Here is a 13542-nt window from a genome sequence, read left to right as displayed (position 1 = left end):
ACTTGGTGAGCACGTCCATGGCAGCATCTGTTAACTGAAATGTGTATTAGGTGCTTAATATGTTTTCCCATTATTGACTAAGTTAATGTAACTTTATTTTTAAAAAGTATATACATGCTTATCTTTCTTCATTCATTTTTCCTTCTCCCATCTTTCCTCTCTTTCTTCCTTTCTCTTTTCTTCTCCCATTAAATTCCTTTTTATTTAATTATATTAATATATCCTTTTGGGGACTGAATTTTTACTCAGTATAATGTTCTCCAGTCCCTCCAAAGTTTGGTAATAATTTAAAAAATCATTGCTCCTGTGTGCTGCATAGTATTCCATTGCGTTAATGTACATAATTTCTGTCCATTCATTTGTGGTTGGACATTTGGGCTGTTTCCATGTTCTCGCAATGGTGAATAATGCTGCTATGAATATTGGTGTACAAATCTCCATTTCTGCCTCAGTTCTCATTTTCTCAGACATATTAAATTGATGGGAAATTCTGCTGTTAGGGACCTTTCCAAAGTTCTGAAGAGCAATGGTGTCTTTCTGGAGACTAATGTGCATCTGATACAGGCCATGGTCTTAGCAATCACTTGTTATGCATCAGAGAGTTGGATAATGACTAGGGCGGATAGAAGGAGAATTGATGCCTTCGAGCTGTGGTGCTGGAGAAGAGTATTGAGGGTACCATGGACTGCTAGGAAAACAAACAGATTGATTCTGGAGAGGGTTAACCCGGGCAGCTCCTTGGAGGCAAGGATTCTGAGGCTCTGTCTAACATACTTTGGACATGTTGTAAGGAGGGATCGGTCCTTGGAGAGGGACTTCATACTTGTTAGGGTGGACAGACAGCACAGGAGGGGAAAGCCCTGTATAAGGTGGATTGATTCAGTGACTGGGATAATTGGGATGGATGTGTCGGAGACAGTGCGATTGGCACAGGACAGAGCAGAGTTTAGGGATGTTATACATAGGGTCACTACAAGTAGCAAGTGACTCGATGGTACATAACAACAACAACATATTCCAAGTAATGGAATAGCTGGGTAAGATGAAATTTCTATATTCAGCTTTTTTAAGGAGCACCAAACTGCCTTCCAGAATGGTTGTACCATTTTTATAAGCCCACCAACAATATATGAATCCCTTTAAAGCCGTATCCTCTCCAACATTTATTACTTGCTGCCCTTTTAAACTTTGACACAAATACAACCAGAAATGCACAATATGAAGAGGATAAAACTGATGCATGAACTCTTTTAAAGATTAAATCCATATGTTCATGAAAAACTTTTTCCTGCAGGGTGAAAAGAAAATCTATAGACTGGAAACAAACATTTGGTAATGCCAACTCAGACAAAAGTTTGGAAACAAAAGTTTCCAAAGTATACCTGCATCTCCAGAAGAAAAGTCTAATAACCCCATTACAGAATGGAAAGACATGGAAAGAATTTTCACAGAGGAAGATATTCAAATGGCAAACAAACTTACTCTTAAGATGATTTTTATATTCAAGTGGGATAGATTCAAGATTATATTTTTGTTCTCTTGGACCTGTTTTCATTTTCTTCAGCCTCAATTTGAACTTGTACATGATGAATAATTGATGGTCTATGTAAAAAGAGCAAGAATATGTGGGATGGCCATATCCAACCTTTATGAACTTCACAGAGTGAACCTGTCAACGTCAACAGCAGCAATAATACAAAATCCATTCCTATAATGTCAGACATGTCCTCTACTCTCCCACACCTCTTTCTACTTATCTCAGCACCAATTTTACTGCTTTACTGGGTCAAAATCCAATATGATCATGCACAGAGCACACAGAACCATATTTCAAATGTTAAAAAGTCATACTCCTGCAAAACGCAGGACAGCTTAAAAATGAGCTCACAGGCACCTCAGCCTTGAACAGTGCAGTTTTAGCCTAGTGTTCTAAAATTCTCGATTCTTTCATTACTTCCTGCCACTAGATGTGAAGATTTGGAATGCTATGTGAAAGAACTAGATGGCAGTAAGGAGAATGTTATTTTTTTTATATATATATAATCAAGGCTGACTTGTTGACCGCAGAGCAGCGGAGTGCCTGGGCCGCTCACTTTGAAAAAGAAGAAGTGAAGGTGATTTTCTGGTCGGCTTTGGCTGAAGCTGTGCAGCTCAGTGACAAGTCAAAGGAGCAAGTGAATGGAGATTCTGAAGAAGACAACACCACCAAGTTTGAGAACTCAAATTCTGATGAGGCTGAATGAAATTGCATACAGTGAGTCTGGCCATCTCTCAGACAGGGATGCCCCCTCCCCTTCCGAAGGTCCTTCCAGTGATGAGGACGACAGTGAGTATGAGGATTGTCGGGAGAAGGAGGAGAAGGAGGAGAAAGAGGAAGAGGATTGGCAGACATGTGCAGAAGATGACAGCAGCCTTGAATTCCAGACTCTCTATGTGGAACCTGGCCTCTGCCTGTGTGACTGCCCCGGCCTGGTGATGTCATCCTTCATCTCCACCAAGGCAGAGATGATTTGCAGTGGGATCCTTCCAATAGACCAAATGAGAAATCACGTCCCACCTGTATCACTGGTATGCCAGAATATTCCAACACACGTTTTAGAAGCGACATACGGGATTGCAATCATAAAGCCCAGAGAGGATGAAGATCCTCATCGAACTCCAACATCAGAAGAGCTTTTGACAGCCTATGGAAATATGCGAGGCTTTACGCCAACCCACGGGCAGCCTGACCAGCCACGATCCGCACGGTCCATCCTGAAGGATTATGTCAGTGGGAAGCTGTTGTACTGTCATCCGCCTCCTGGGATCGATCCTGTGCTTTTTCAGCATCAGCACCAGAGACTCCTTGAGAACAAAATGACCGGTGATCGATTGAGAGTGCAGCCAAGCAGAAAGAAAAAAGCAGAGCAGATTGAAAATATAGTTGACAAAACTTTCTTTCATCAAGAGAATGTGAGAACTTTGACCAAAGGAGTCCAGGCTGTGATGGGCTACAAGCCTGGGAGTGGCCTGGTGACTCCCACTGCTCTGAGCTCTGAGACTGTGGCTGGGAAGCCCTGGTAAAAACATGGCAACAGAAACAAAAAAGAGAAAAGTCAGAGACTCTACAAGCATCTGGATATGTAACCTTGGGCTTCGGGAGAAACCTGTATTATGCAGATGGAAGGGGGACAGTGCAGCTGGTCACCTGTAGGACTTGTTCAGGACATTGCATTGTTATGTGAACCCTGCTCTTGGGGAGCACAACTGAACCCAGTGGTCTTGACATCAAGACTGACAGGCCCCTGGAAACACCCACTCTGACAAATGCCGTCTTGGAGCCCTAGACACCTGCTGCTATAAGATGCTGAACTTCAGATGAGTGGAAGAGTGGGGAAATGATGGGGTTTTGTGTAAACATATACAAAAATGCATACTGGTTTGTAAAGAAAAAAAATTAATAATATATTGTTGATGATAAAGAAAAATACTTGGGCAAAGCCTCTTAGATTAGTTCTAATCTGTCCAATACGGGGGGGTGGCGGGAATCAGCTCTATCTCATGTTAGGTTTCTCCCTGTCTCTCTGGCCCTCAGCTTCAACTGCTATTGCTGTAGGTGTAACTGGAGCAAAAAATTCTGGGCCTGAAAGACATGCTACATTCTGTTAGTCCTTCTTTATGGTCTTCTCTTCTTTGCTGGTGGGTAAGGTCTAATACTCCTGCTGCTGGATTGTTCAATTTAATGCCAAGACCAGCCAATCTCCTCGTGGAGTTGTGAAACTAATTCCTTTCTGGATTGGTGAGACTGCCCACTCCCCTGTGGATCAGAGAGACTAACAAGCCCCATTCACATATTCCTGCTCACCTACTTGGCAAAGTCAAACTATAGCTAGGAAAGTTATATTGAAAGAAAAACTCCACAATCTATTTCACAGTCAGCGCATGGGCTAGTTTTGACTTTTGATACTGAGATTCTCCAATGAATTCTTTCCACAAATATAGTCAATCTGATTCTTATGCAGTTCACTTGGTACAGTTCATGTATAAAGTTACTGTTTGTGATTTTAAAGACGTTATTTTTGGTGAATGAATCATTGAATGTACAAGATTCCATCATTCTATGTCTGACCTCATTTTTATCACCATGTCTATACTTTCCCATTACCCTTTCTTCTACAGTTTTTAACTTTTTCATTCCAGTCACCAGTCATCATTAAAACATTTTTATTGTATATTTGGTCAATTTCTGCTGAAAATTTTAACAAAATTTTCAAATGCCTTCTCTTTGGCTTTAGATACTGGAAAAAGTAGATGGTCACCTATATAGAGGAAAACCCCAATAATGTGGTCAAACTCGCTCAGCATTTCTTAAGCTTAAGGAACTGAAAAACAAATTCAAACCTCGAGTTGCTATAACCAAGGATTCTATAGGCAGAGTATTAAATGATCCAGGAGGTATCAAAAGAACATGGAAAGAATATACTGAGTCATTGTATTGAAAGGAATTGGCAGACAAAGAAGAATTTCATGAAACAACATATGAGCAAGAGCCTATGGTGATGAAGGAAGAAGTTCAAACTGCTTTGAAAGAAATAGCAAAAAATAAGGCCCCAGGAATAGATGGTATACCGATTGAATATTTCAGCTAACAGATGCTGCCCTGGACGTGCTCACCAAGTTGTGCCAAGAAATCTGAAGAACAGCCACTTGACCAACTGACTGGAAGAGATCTATATTTGTTCCCATTATAAAGAAAGGTGACCCAACAGAGTGTGAAACTATAGAACAATATCATTGATTTCACATGCAAGCAAGATTCTGCTGAAGATTATCCAAAAAAATGACTGGAACAGCACACCCGCAGAGAACTGCCAGAAGTCCAGGCTGGGTTTAGAAGGGGTCTTGGTACTAGGGATATTGTAGCTAATATTAGATGGATATTGGCTGAAAGCAGGGAGTACCAGAGGAATGTCTATCTGTGTTTCATTGAATATGCAAAGGCATTTAACTGTGTGGATCATAACAAACTGTGGCTGACTCTGAGAAGAATGGGAATCCCAGAACACTTGATAGTGCTAATGCGAAATTTACACTTGAACCAGGAGGCAGTCGTCAGAACATAGCAAGGAAACACTGAATGGTTCAAAATTGGGAAGGGCATATGCCAGGGATGTGTCCTGTCTCTATATCTTTTCAACCTGTATGCAGAACAGATCATCCGCGAGGCTGGGCTCTATGATGAGAAATGTGGGGTCTGGATTGGTGGAAGATCTATCAACAATCTACGTTATGCAGATGACACATCCCTGTTTGCTGAAATTGAGGAAGACCCGAAGTGCTTGCTGCTGAGGGTCAGAGACTGCATCCTTCAATATGGATTGAGGCTCAATGTCAAGAAGACAAAGATTCTCACCACTGGACCAATTGGCAGCATCAGGATGGATGGTGAAGAGATTGAGATTGTTCACAGCTTTAGTCTGCTTGGCTCCACAGTCAACACTCTTGGCACCAGCAGCTAGGAAATTAAAGGACGTATTGCCATGGGAAAGTCTGCTGTTAGGGACCTCTCTAAAGTACTCAAGAGCAACGGTGTGTCTCTGGAGACTAAGGGACATCTGGTACAGGCCACGATCTTTGCAATCACTTGTTTTGTGTCAGAGAGATGGACAATGACCAGGGAGGATAGAAGGAGAATTGATGCTTTTGAGCTTTAATGTTGGAGAAGAGTGCTGAGGGTGCCATGAACTGCCAAGAAAACAAACCGATTCATCCTAGAGAGGGTTAAACTGGGCTGCTCCTTGGAGGCAAGGATTCTGACATTTCATCTGATGTACTTTGGTCATGTTGTAAGGAGAGACCGGTCCTTGGAGAAGGACATCATGCTTGGAAGGGTAGAGGGCAGGTGCAGGAGGGGAAGCCCTCTAAGAGATGGATTGATTCGGTGACTGGGGCAATCAGGATGAGTGTGCTGGAGACAATGAGATTGGCACAGGACAGAGCAGAATTTAGAGCTGTTGTACACAGGGTTGCTCTGAGTCACAAGCAACTCAACGGCATATAACAACAAACAACAATAGTAAGCAGATTTAATGAAGATTATACAGGATAGAGTAAGATTTCAATCTGTTGTTCAAAGAGTACCTTAACAACAATAACTTAATTTACTAAATAAGGACAAACTACAAAACATCAAATAAATTTTTTTAAAAAGAAATTATTTCACACTATGACAAAACATGTGCATAATTGTTTTTGTAAATTAAGAATAATAAAGATATTTATATTTGTGTTCATAAAAAGCAAAAGACACAAGGAAAGTTTGATCATCTCAACTATAAAAAAGGAAACAATTTTGTGCATCAAAGTTTGAAAAACAAAGCTAAAAAAGAAATAAACCTGAGCTACAGATTGCAAAGCATATATCAAGAACTAAGCCAATATCCTTAGCCTACAAAAACTTTGTTATTAAGTGCCATTGAGTCGAGCACAGCTCAAAGCAACCCTATGAACAAATGATCTGAACCCTGTTCTATCCTGTGTCATTCTTACACTTTCTGACACATGAGAGCCCATTACACCAATCACCAGCTCAGTCCACCTACTTGAGGTCTTCTTCTCCCACACTGATGATCCACCCTTTCCAACATCATGTCCCTTTCCAAGGAATAGCACCACCTAGCAACCTGTCCAAAGTATGTGAGGAGAATCCTTATCATTCTTGCCACCAAAGAGCACTCTGGCTGCACCATCTCCGTGACTTATCTATTCATTCTCTTTGCCATCCATGGAATGTTCAATGTCCTTCTCCAACACCACAATTCAAAGATATCATTTTTTTTCTGTCATCTTTATTCATTGTCCAGGTCTCAAATGCATAGCTAGTAATCAGAAAGACTATGACCTGAATCAAATGCACCTTTGTCCTCAAACTGACATCACTAATCTTCAATAGTTTGGAAAAGTTCCTAACTGTAGATTTTCCCAGTACAATGTGTCTCCTTATTTCCTGACTGCTTGAACGAAGGATGTTAATTGTGGATGCAAACAAGATGAAGCTATTGACAGTTTCAATCTCCTCTTCATCTATCATGATGCTGCCAGTGGTAAGAATCTTCATTCTCCTTGGTCTTCTGCAATAAGTGCTTCAATGATTCCTAACTTTTAGCAAGTAAGATTTTGTCATCTGCATGTTGTTGTTATGTGCCGTCAAGTCGCCTGCGACTCATAGCAGCCCTATGTACAACAGCCCTAAACTCCGCTCTGTCCTGTGCCAATCACACTGTCTCCGACACTCCCATCCCAATTACCCCAGTCACTGAATCAATCCACCTCATAGAGGGCCTTCCTCTCCTGTGCCGTCCCCCCACCCTCCCAAGCATGATGCCCCTCTCTAAGGACCGGTCTCTCCTCACAACATGTACAAAGTATGTTAGATGGAGCCTCAGAATCCTTGCCTCCAATGCAGGTTATTTATGAGTCTCCCTCCAATCTTGATACCACATTCCTAATCACAGAATCCAGCTTCCCGAGTAATTTGCTCAGCATATGGATTAAATAGGAATGGAGAGAGAATACCACCTTGATGAACTTCCTTCCCAATTCCAAACCATGCAGTGCTTCCCTACTCCATTCTCACAACAGCCTCCTGATTCAGGTATAGGTTTCACATGAGCACAATCAAGTACTCTGAATTCCCATCCTTCTCAACATCATCCACAACTTATTATCATCCATACAAACATCTTTGCATAGTCAAAAAAGCACAAATAGACATTTGAAATGGATATCACAAGAGACTCTATAAAGATTGCACTAGAGCATTGAGAAGACAGCTCTAAAGGAAAAATTATCAAAGTGAAAGAACAGAACAGATTATTTCAAAGAGCAGCTCAGGAGGACACAACAAAATATTATAATGGAATGGGCAGAGAGCTGGAACTAGAGAATAAAAAGGGAAGAACTCACTCTTAATTTTTCAAGCTAAAAGAACTAAAAAACAAGTTTAAGCCCTATATTGCAATATTGAAAGATGCTATGGGTGTTATGTTAAATGACCCAGAAAGCATCAAAAGAAGATGGAAGGAATACACAGAGTCACTGTACCAGAAAGAATTGATTGTCACTGAAAAATTTCAGGAAGTATGATATGAACAGGAACCAATGGTAATGAAGGAGGAAGTAGAAGTTGCATTGAAGGCATTGGCAAAAATAAGACCCCAGGAATCCATGGGATGCCAATTGACTTGTTTCAATTAACAGATACAGCCTTGGATGCACTCACTAATCTATGCCAAGAAATTTGGAGAACAGCTGTGGGACCAATGGATTGGAAGAGGTCTGTATTTGTTCCCATTCCCAAGAAAGGTGATCCAAGTGAATGTGGAAATTATCAAATAATATCATTGATATCACATGCAAGAAAAATGTTGCTGAAGATCATTCAAAAATAACTGGAACAATAAATAGATAAAGAACTTCCAGAAGTTCAAGCAAGATTGAGCAGAAGCCATAGCACCAGGGATATCATTGCTTTTGTCAGATCAATCCTGGCTGAAAGGAAAAAAATACCAAAAATAGAAACCTAATAAAAACAAAAACATCCTTCAAAATGAAAGAAAATATTCTAAATGTAATTGTAAAGAGTTTACCTATACAATTGCTGTTAAAGTGATAAAATGAACTTTTAAAGAACTTGCTTATCAAAACTTATCCCTGAAACCAAAGTCAGATAGACAACATCAAAATGGAAAACTATAGGCCAGTATCTTTCATGAATATAGTTGTAAACATCCTCAATAAAATCCTGTCTAATAAAATCCAACAGTATATAGAAAAACAATTCTACATGATCAAACAGGATTCATAAAAGGAATGCTAGATGGTTCAACATAAGGACAAATACTACAAAGACCACCATTGTAAAAATAGATAACTAATAAATCATGTATGGGAAATCAAGGATAGAAGGGATGAGAGTAGAGGAGTAAGAATGGGTAGGGTGAAATCTCAGGGTTGTAGTTTGGTGGGTGGAGGGAGGGAGTGAAGGAAATGGGAAGGATCCAGCAAGGACCTGAAAAGCAGGATAATCATGAACATGGTCCAATGGTAATTAATTTTATAAAACATAATGCATGGGAATGATTGCATGAACAAAATGTAAATAAACAGTAGTTTGAAACACAATGAACATGTAATAATATTTTTAGAAAAGAGAGAAAACAGTACACCAAAAAGCAATTAATGTAATTCATCACATTAATAAAGCAAAGAACTAAAACCCTATGATTCTATCAGTTGCTGCAGTATAGGTCTTTGACAAAATCCAACAGCCTTTCCTGATTAAACACTCAACAAAATAGGAATAGAGGGGAATTTCCTGAACATAATGAAAAGTTGTAGTTGTTTGCTGTCGAGTTACCTATGAATCATATCAACTCTGTGTACAACAGCCCTAACCCTGCTCTATCTATCCTGTACAAATCTTGTCTCTAACGCACATACTCCCATGACCCTAGGCATGGAATCAACTATTTCATTGAAGGTCTTTCTCTCTTGCATTGTCTCTTCAAATCATAATGTAGCTCTCCAAGGACTAGTACTGTCTTGGAACATGTCCAAAATATGTCAGATGAAGCTTCAGAATCCTTGCCTCCAAGAAACAGCCTGGCTTCACCCTCCTTAGGATGAACTTGTTTGTTCCCCTAGCAGTCTATGAATATTTAATATTCTGCTCCAGCACCACAGCACAAAGGCATGAATTTTCCTTCTATCATCCCTCAGCATTGTGCAGCTTTTTGATGAATAGAAAGTAATTGCAAAGACTGGCACACTTTATTCTCCAGACTGACATCATTGCTCTTCAGTACTTTGGAGAGGTCTCTAAACGCAGACTTTCCCAATGCAATTTGTCTTTTAATTTCCTGGTTGCTGCTCCCAGGAATGACGAGTGTGGAGCCAAGCAAACTAAAGCTGTTAACAATCCCAATCGCCTCACCATCTATCATGATGCTGCCCAACTGGTCCAGTGGTGAGAATCTTTGTTTTCTTGATGTTGAGCTTCAATCCACCATATTGAAGACAGCAGTCCTTGACCTTCTGCAGAAGCCTTTCAGGTCCTCCTCAGTTTCAGCAAGCAGGGTTGTGTCATCTGCATAATGTAGGTTGTTGATGAGTCTACCTCCAATCCTGATGCCACATTTCTCCTCATATAACCCAGCCTCCTGGATAATCAGTTCTGCATATAGATTGAAAAGATGTGGAGATAGGACACATTCCTGGTATACTCTCTTCCCAATATTGAACTATGCAGTGTTCTCTGTTCTGACAGCTACCTCCTCGTCCAAGTATAGGCTTCGTGTAAGCATAATCAAGTATTCTGGGATTCCCATTTTCCTCAGAGTTAGTTAGCCACAGTTTGTTGTGATCCACACAGTCAAATGCCTTTGCACAGTCAATGAAACACAGACATAGTGAAAATTAGATATACAAAATCAAGAGCCAACATAGCCTTCAAAGGAAAGAGATTAAAGGGCATTCCCCTTGAGAACAGGAACTAGGCAAGGATGCCTACTATCACCTTGCTTATTCAATATAGCATTGTACGTATTAGCAAGAGCAACAAGGCAAGACAAGGAAATAAGAGGTGTACAATGTCGCAAAGAGGAGGTGACAACATTTATATATGCAGATAATATGATAGTATACTAGAAAACTGTAAAGATTCAGTAAGAAAACTATTAGACTTATTGGACCAATTCAGAAAAATAGCAGAAAATAGTACAAAAAATTAGTTGGATTTGTCTACAGTGACAAAGAGAATTTAAAAATGGAACTAAGAAAAATAATACCAATTACAATAGCTAACCTCAAGGTGAAATACACGGATATAAATTTAACTAAATACAGAAAAGACCTGTACACAGGAGATTACAGGACATTATTACAAGAAACAAAAAGGATTCTGGAGAAAAAAGAAGAGTATACCAAGTTCATGGATGTTGTTGTTGTTGATTGTCTTTGAGTCAAGCAAGACTCATAGCGACTCTATGAACAAAAGGCTTGAAGCCCCTCTATAGCTATCGACATTTATCAAAGTTCATAAAGTTTCCGGAGGCATGTTACTTAGGATGTGGATGCCAGCTCATGGATAGGAAGATTCAATATCATAAAAATCACAATTCTACCAAAGGCAATCTACAAGTTCAATGAAATCCCAATACAGATACCAATTCAATTTTTCAACAAAATGCAAAAACGAATTTCCAGTTTTATCTGGAATGGAAAATTTGTCAAATCCAGTATCAACTGAAATTTCAAACATTGTAAAAGATTTAAATACACATGCATTTATTTACACACAGGAGATATGTCCTGTGTTGTTGTTTTGTACCATAAAGTCAAAATCAACCCTTAGCTGACCCTCTGGTGGGTTTCCAGAGTCAGTAAATGACACAGAATGAGATTACCTATCCTATAAAAAATATGCTCTATGGTGAATACGCATATCATACATCTAGCATTATTACTAAAACCTGAAAAACAAGTAACTTAAATACTCATTAGAGTAAATGTTATCATGAATTAGATTTACATTTTGGCCATACTGTGAATATCAAAGTGAATCAGTGTAACTTGTTTTTAAAAATGTGGCAGCTTTTTATATTATGAGAGGCAAAGACCACCAGGTCATTTTCTTAAGTGAGACGTTAATTTTCAGAATTGACTGTATGTTCAACTGGTTATAAATGTAAAAGATATTAAGAGAAACCCTTTTTTAAAATTCTTGGAAGCAGTAGTGGCATCCACTTCCTAAATCACATGCCACCAGAAACCCTATGAACTTTGATAAATTTCAATAGTTGTATAGGGGCTTCAAGCCTTTTGTTAATAGAGTTCTATGAGTTGTGCTCCACTGGAAGGCAATCAACAACAACATTTAAGTTCACTGTTAAACCTTCAAAGCTTAAATTCACAGTTTTTGTTTATTCTAGAAGCAACTTGAGGACTTGAAAAACAAGTTAATATTCGATATTCATTTCAGCTTACAGAGACCTTGTAAAACATAGATTCCCCGTAAGACTTCTGAGATTTAAATCTTTAGAAAAGCAGACCATTACATCTTTGGCTGAGTGTCTGATGAATTCAAACCACTTCTTATCTGAAATCCAGAGAGAGAAAACTAGGAGAGATAGAGGTAGAGGTAGAGATAAAGATAGAGATAGATAGAGATAGAGATAGATACAGAGATAGAGATAGAGATAGAGATATAGAGATAGATGAGATAGATGATACAGATGATACAGATTATATAGATATAGGTGATATAGATATAGATGATCTAGATATATTCTCCTTAAATTTATTTACAAAGTTTGTATCTTACTTATTCTTGGGAAAATAGAATTTTTAAAACAGTAATATTTAACCCTTCAAAAAACAATTCTGAATTTTATCTTAAACACAAAAATATCTAAGTAAAACATTTCTGAACTTATGCTTTTTTTCTAAACTCTGAGTTTCACCCCCACCCCCCACCACAGCATCTACACTTTTCATTAGTCATTTCATTATTGTAGCTATGGGGATCTGATTTATTGTCATGGTGGTGATTTGCAGTATCATATTTATAAATTGTAAGTGATAGCAGAGAAGTAGATAGAAGTTCCAGTGATCTAAAAGTTGTAATAAATAAATAAATGTCATAATCCTCAGAGGCACAGATGTATAAACTAGCAAATTTGAATACATATCCTTGCTATATTTTTGCAATCATTATTAAAATTTATCTTTGTACTAACAATTTTTTTAATAAATTGTCATGATTATTTTAAAAGTGTTAATCAATGAAGAATTTTCTTTTTCTTTGAATGGTAAGTTGATCTTTAAAAATATTTTAAATTGTAAATTGTACATTTATTACACACTTATGTTAGGAATTCTAGATGGAAACTCTAGTTGCCTAATGGTAAGGGTTTGCTCATTGAGCAAGTGGTTTAAATTTGCAAGATACTCTTTTGGAGAAAGATCTCCTCCTCTGTAATTTGCAGCTTTGAAAAACAGCTGGAGGGTCAGCTGAATTGGTTCCAACTTGATGGTACTTAACAACAACAGGTGGTCCTAGTAGTTTGAAGTCAGCTAAGCCAAAGGTCAGAAATTTGACCATACAGCTGATAGGAAGAAAAGCCTGATAAATTGCTTTTGTATTCAATAGTTCTATTCTGTAACATGTATTGTTGTTTTGTGCTGTGAAGTCAGAACCCACTTACAGCTGACCATTCAGTGGATTTGAAGAGGTGGATTCAGAGTGGCTTTGAGATTGCGGTTCATGTTCTTATCATTGTTGTGTACCGTCAAGTTGGAAGAGACTCATAGTTGACCGTTCATCACCTTTTCATGGACTCAAGACAAGATTGCCCAGAAGCAGCTGGTTGATTAAAATGACTTACCATTGAATTGCTAACTAACCAGTAGACCACAGAATTGACAGACTGTGTTGTATGAGTTTCATTTTTTATTTCAACATATAAACCTTTGCTATTATATACTATTATATTTATACTATTT

General features: G+C 38.6%; 1 pseudogene; it reads left to right on the top strand.

Annotated features, from left to right (window-relative positions):
- The window catches only part of LOC102873375, a 10145-nt pseudogene extending 7019 nt beyond the window's left edge, over positions 1-3126 (top strand).
- The last annotated feature ends 10416 nt before the right edge of the window (positions 3127-13542 follow it).

Source organism: Elephantulus edwardii, unplaced genomic scaffold (genome assembly GCF_000299155.1).
Source record: "Elephantulus edwardii isolate Elephantulus edwardi_28Jun2011 unplaced genomic scaffold, EleEdw1.0 scaffold00067, whole genome shotgun sequence".
Taxonomy (NCBI): Eukaryota; Metazoa; Chordata; class Mammalia; order Macroscelidea; family Macroscelididae; genus Elephantulus; species Elephantulus edwardii.
Note: the sequence above shows the minus strand (reverse complement) of the source record. Positions and strands in the feature narration are given on the sequence as shown.